Source organism: Dromiciops gliroides, chromosome 3 (assembly GCF_019393635.1).
Source record: "Dromiciops gliroides isolate mDroGli1 chromosome 3, mDroGli1.pri, whole genome shotgun sequence".
In the NCBI taxonomy this organism is placed as follows: Eukaryota; Metazoa; Chordata; class Mammalia; order Microbiotheria; family Microbiotheriidae; genus Dromiciops; species Dromiciops gliroides.
In genome coordinates, this window is record NC_057863.1 from 542419487 (window position 1) to 542426224 (window position 6738).

Below are 6738 nucleotides of genomic sequence, written 5' to 3' on the forward strand. Positions count from 1 at the left end.
CATCCACCTATTTTAAGCCTGGCATACTGTATGGGCAGTATATATTGCTCAAGTGTGGGAATGCTCATATCCCATCATTTCTCTGTTCTTTTATGGTAACCCCCATAATTATCTCAGGTGTCATGATAAATAACAGTGTTGAATTTGGCCTTGACACCTGTTACCAATTATATTAGATTTTCTAATTTCTCATAATGGCATGAGGATAATTAGGCAGATGATGCAAAAAGTGATGAAACAAAGATAAAAATTATTTTTAAAAATTAATATCGCAGCAATTATCTTCTCAATTACCCTCCATAAGGGGGGACTATAGTAATATTATAATTTTAAAGAATGGTTTAATTTTTGTTTTATTATATGTTTCATGTGTAACAACTAAGATTCTGAATTCCCTTAGACATGTTTTTGAGAACTTTCATTGTTTGATTTGATTATTGACAAAGCTATTTTAAAGTTGTGTTAAGCTCAATTTTGTAGGAAATTTTCCTGGCTGATTACCAGCATCCACACATCAACCCCTGAAAAGACTTCCATTCCATGACTACACCTAGAGGACATCTGAGAAAAGACTTTCAGAGACTTTAAATGAACAGTTTTGATTTGTTTTTGTTGGTTTTTTTTTTCTCTTTCTGTTATAATATACACCATCTGTAATATGTATTCTCTGCAGAGGCCCTCCCTTTGCAAGACTAATGTCAAAGCGTCGGTTCATGAGGACAAAAAATCGCTCCTCTGGACAAAACTTTCCTCTCTTCCTTTTCTATATTGTTGTTCACATATTATTAGTTAGCAATAGTTATCATATTGTTTTTACTGTTCCGTCAAGGAAACGTTTTGTTTCTTGAGGAACAACAGGGGGGACTGTAACGATTGGAATAACGCCACCTGCTGGATACTTACTGTAGAGGAGTTCTGCCCATGAAGCGAAGGTCTTTGAGGGCAAGACCAGGCATCAGGAAGTGACGCGGACGAGTGGGAGGAGGAAGGAAGAGACTGGCGCGCGGTCTCACTCTCTTTCCTCTGGACTCTGGCGGAGAAGGGAGCTAGAAATGTGCTCTCCCTTTAATAGATAGGAATCTAGGCCTTTTTCTCTCTCTTTACCAAATTCTTATTCTCCTTAATAAATGCTCAAAAGTCTAACTCTTGCTAAAGCTTATAATTTATTGGCGACCACTCATTAGATATTTTAGACAGTTTAGCTAGAATTTTAACCCTTAACACAGCCAAAAAGAAACAATTTAAATATCATGGATCCACAGTCAGGATTGCACAGGACCTGGCAGCTTCAACATTAAAGGATTGCAGGGCTTGAAGTATGATATTCCAGAAGGCAAAAGAGCTTGGATTACAACCAATAATTCCCCAGCAAAAGTGAGTAGCTTTCCTCTTTCAGGAGAAAAAATGGACAGTCAATGAAATAGGGGACTTCCAACATTTCCTAAAAAAAAGACCAGAACTAAACAGAAAATTTGATCTCAAGAGAAGTATACAGTATAAATTTGTATAAATTTATACTTTTTAATAAATAAGAGTATAAATTTGATCTTCAAAATTTGCTCTCTAGAGAAGTATAATGAGGTAAAGGGGCAGGGGAGGTTGTTCAATGAGATTAAACTGCTTACATCCCTATGGGGGAGGTTAATACTTTTAGCTCTTGGGATCTGTATCTCTATTAAGACATTGTTATTAAATTGACTTTGATGTGATGATATAAAGAAACTTAGGGGGCAGAATAAAAGGAGACTAGGGGGAGGAGAGGAAGGGGGAGGTGGAATGGCATTAATTCATATGAAGAGGCACAAAAAACAACCCATGACAATAGAGGGAAAGAAGGGAGGGGTGAGCATTGGTTCAACCTTACTCTCATCAGATTTGGTTTAGGGAGGGAATAACATACACTCCCATTTGTATAAAGAAACTTAGCTTACTCTTTAATGAAGCAAAAGGGGAAGGGGGAAAGGGTGGTATTGATAGAAGGAAGGGCAGAAGCAGGGGAAAAAGGGGAAAGAAAAGGAAGGGCAGCTGATAAAAGAGAGGGCAGATTGAGGGAGGCAGTAGTCACAAGCAAAACACTGATCAGGAGGAATAGGGTGAAAGAAGGGAAAAAAGAAAATGACTGAACATTTATTTCCATTGCAGTTTCTGTGGCTAAAAAGACTTAAGTAAACTTTACAAGTATCATCCTTTGAAGGTCATTTTAATTTTAATTGGGTGCAGAGGGCTTTTATTTTTTTCCATCATAAAAGTATTTTATTATTTTCCAGTTACATGTAAAGATAGTTTTCAGCATTTGTTTTCATAAGACTTTTTTATATTTAGAATTTTCTTTTCCCAAATTACATGTAAAATACAAATTTTGACATCAATTTTTTTAAAACTCTGTGATCCAAAATCTCTTCCTCCCTCCCTCCCCACCCCACCCCCAAGAACTCAAGCAATTCAATATAAGCTATACATGAACAGTCATGCAAAACATTTCCACATTAGCCAGGTTGTGAAAGAAAACAGACGAAAACAAAACTTCAGATAAAGGCACTAACAAAAAAATTATGCTTCAATCTGTATTCAGATACTATCAGTTCTATCTCTATAGATGGACTGCATTTTTCATAAGACCTTCAGAGTTGTTCATAAGACTTAGTTTTAAATTTTTCTCCCTCCCTCTATTCCCTCCCCCTCCCCAAGACAGAAAGCAATCTGATATACGTTATAGATACACAATCACATTAAACATATTTCTGCATTGGTCATATTGTGAAAGAAGAATCAGAACACAAAGGAGAAAACCTCAAAAAAAAAAACCAGTGAAAAAGTAGAAACAGTATGGTTCAATCTGCATTCACAATCCACAGTTCTTTTTTCTGGATGTGGAGAACATTTTCTATCATAAGTTCCTTGGAATTGTCTTGGATCATTGCACTGCTGAGAAGAGCCAAGTCTATCACAGTTGATCATCACACAATGTTGCTATTACTATGTACAATGTTCTCCTGGTTCTTCTCACCTCACTCAGCATCAATCCACTAGTCTTTCCAGGTTTTTCTGAAATCTGTACATCATTTCTTATAGCATAATAGTATTCCATTACATTCATGTACCACAACTTGTTTAGCCATTCCCCAATTGATGGGCATTTCCTCGATTTCCAATTCTTTGCCACCACAAGGAGAGCTACTATAAATATTTTTTTCATGTATGGGTCCTTTTCCCTTTTCTATGATCTCTTTGGGCTATAGACCTAGTAATGGTATTGCTGGGTTAAAGGGCACGAACAGCTTTATAGCCCTTTGGATTAGTTCACAGCTCCACCAACAATACATTAGTGTTCCAATTTTTTCAAAGCTTCTCCAACAATTATCTTCCCTTTTTGTCACATTTGGGAATCTGATAGATGTGAACTGGTACCTCAGAGTTGTTTTAATCTGCATTTCTCTAATCAACAGTGATTTAGAGCATTTTTTTCATATGGCAACAGATAGATTTGATTTCTTCATCTGAAAACTGTTCATATCCCTTGACCATTTATCAACCAGGGAATGACTTGCATTCTTATAAATTTGATTTAGTTTCCTATATATTTTAGAAATGAGGCCTTTCTCAGAAATACTGGCTGTAAAATTGTTTCCCAGCTTTCTGCCTCCCTTCTAATTTTGGCTGCATTGCTTCTGTTTGTACAAAAACTTTTTAATGTAATTAAAATCATCCATTCTGCATTTCATAATATTCTCTATCTCTCGTTTGTTTATAAATTGTTCCCTCCACAGATCTGAGAGGTAAACTATTCCTTCCTCTCCTAATTTACCTATGTTATCACCCTTAATGTCCAAATCAAGTACCCATTTTCACCTTATTTTGTTATACAGTGTAAGATGTTGGTCTATGCTTAGTTTCTGCCAGTTTTCCCAGCAGTTTTTGTCAAATACTGAGTTCCTATCCCAGAAGCTGGAGTCTGGTTTTATCAAACTGTAGATTACTATAGTAATTTACTACTGTGTCTCCTGTGCCTAACCTATTCCATTGATCCACCACTCTATTCTTTATCCAGTACCAAATAGTTTTGATGACTGCTGCTTTATGGTATAGTTTTAGATTTGGTATGGCTAATCCACCTTCCTGTGCTTTTTTTTGTTAATTAGTTCCCTTGATAATCTTGATCTTTTGTTCTTCCAGATGAATTTTGTTATTGTTTTTTTCTAGCTCCATAAAATAATTTTAGGTGGTCTGATTGGTATGGCATGGAAAAAGTAAATTAATTTAGGTAGAATTATAATTTTCATTCTATTAGCTCAGCCTATCCATGAGCAATTGATACATTTCTAATTATTTAGATCTGATTTTATTTGTGTGAAAAGTTTTTTGTAATTGTGTTCAGAGTTCCTGGGTTTGTCTTGGCAGTATTTTATACTGTCTACAGTTACTTTAAATGGAATTTGCTTTTATAACAAATGTGGAGAAATATTGAAGGCCTGTGCTTTTCAAGTATTAAACATGCATGTTTTATCCTTGCAGTAGTTTATTTTCTGATTGTGTGTTTAGCTGTAGCTTTTTTTCTGCAGCACGATTTCTCTTTGGATAATGCCCTTTATGGAACAACTAGTTATCAGTAACTGAACGTATTTTTATCATTATGTTTGCTTCTGTCTTTCATTAACAAAGGTTATATACATATAGTAGCATATTAGCTTCCTTGTACCCACTACGTATTTATGTATGAATCATTTGTAATGAGAGTGTGCCAATGAGATTATATATGTGTGTGGTTTTAAAAAATTATTTTTGAGTGAGGGGAGGAGAGGCTACATGCACTTCATTGCAGGTGTCCCAGGAATTAAGTTCATCAGTCAGTCTGCACAAATATGAAGAATGATCTGAAGTAATTGTGCTGTATCCACCAGTCTTAACTTTGATTAAATAAAATAAAAGCAAAAACAAACAAAAAACCCCACAATTCGTTGTGCTAATCCCAGAGTAATAATTTAGTTTTCAGAGAAGAGTTGAGAAAACCGCAGCTTTCTCCCTTCAATGAAGTAGTAGGGAACTATGGGTGAGAAATAGTACACACTGTCAGATGCAGTTGATGGGTTTGCATGTGTCAGATTCAGTTAGTTTTACTCAACTGCTTTTTTCTTTAATATTTGTTGCAATGAATGGCTTGATAGCAAGAAAATGGGGGGAAATAGATTCAAAAATGAAGGTGCTGTAAAAACAAGACATCAATAAAAAGATTTTTTTTTAATGTTTAGCTTGACTTAGGGTCATTTCATCCCAGAAAAGGTAGAGGAAATGACAGAGTGAACATAGATATCTTTACCCTGATTCTGATGAACAAGGAGAAACTGGTTTCTTGAGTAGAAATGTGGAAAACTTGGGCATCATTGATCACTCTATATCACAATTTATGATAGAGAAGAGGTCCGCAGGCAGGCAGAGCCAAGCGGCGCCGCGCATGACCGGCAGGCAGGCGGAGCCGCAGGACCGGCAAGCCAAGCGGAGCGGAGACGCAGGACTGGCAGGCAGGCGGAGCCGCCGGGGCAAGCTTGGGAACCGAAGGGAAGGGAGAAGGACAGGGGGAGGGGGAGGAGTGGATGGAGAGATGGAATAGGAGACATCATCTCCCCCATGGTGGGAGGATCTAGAGGTATAGCCATGGGAGGAGCAGGAGGGGTTCTGGGGGGAGGTCCCAGCACAAGGTAACTGAGAAGGTGAGGTGGGAGCTAGAGAAGCAGAAGAGGGTGTAGAAGAAGCAGTGGAGGCAGATTGCTTAGGTGAGGGTTCATTGGGCGAGGCAGGAGGGGGTGCAGAAGCTGAGGGTGCGCCCTTGTGGTGTATAGGGTTTAGTGTTCCTGGCCTCCAAGATATGTAACTCAAAATTTCGCTTTCTAAACCAAACACAGACAACCCCCACCCACCCACCTACCCACCTAACAGGATCTTATCGACTCAGTCTGTAAGGTGATTTTGGCTTGTTTTGTTAAAGTGACAGCCTAACATTCTCAAAAAAAAAAAACAAAACTTTTCCCCATATCGCTAACTAGCCTTTAAGCCTAGATTAAAAGGTTTGAGAGGGAAAGGCCCCAAGTACTTCAACAAAAGTAGGAAGAAAAAGGCATGTGAAGATTTAAAGAGACAGTCACATAAAAATCACCAAAAATAGGTTAGACATACAAACACAGAATTTCTTTTTTCTTTTTTGCAGGCAATGAGGGTTAAGTGGCGCTTTATCCACTGAACCACCTAGCTGCCCCCCAAACACCGAATTTCTTACCTGGATTGCTTGAAAATCAGGATCAGAATGATGTGGGATGGAATTTGGGGTCAAATTGATCATGAGTCCCAAAAGAATGACAAGATTCAGTGACTCAGTTTCCCAAGTTTTATTGCAATACTGTGGGTGACCACAGGGAGAGAACCAGAATAGTGGAAAGGTATCTGTCAAATAGTGAAGGAAGAGGTGGCTAGGTGGCTCAGTGGATAGAGCACCAGCCCTGGATTCAGGAGGACTTGAGTTCAAATCCGGCCTCAGACAGTTAACACTTACTAGCTGTGTGACCCTGGGCAAGTCACTTAACCCCAATTGCCTCATCAAAAAAAAAAAGGTGAAAGGAAACACAGTTATATTTATAATATAGATAAACTGATTATCAGTCTCATTATAATAATGTCCACCTTAGGGAGGTACAGGGGAGGGCTTATCCTAATTTGGAGTTCCTGGGGTCCTAACCAACCCCCAAGGCA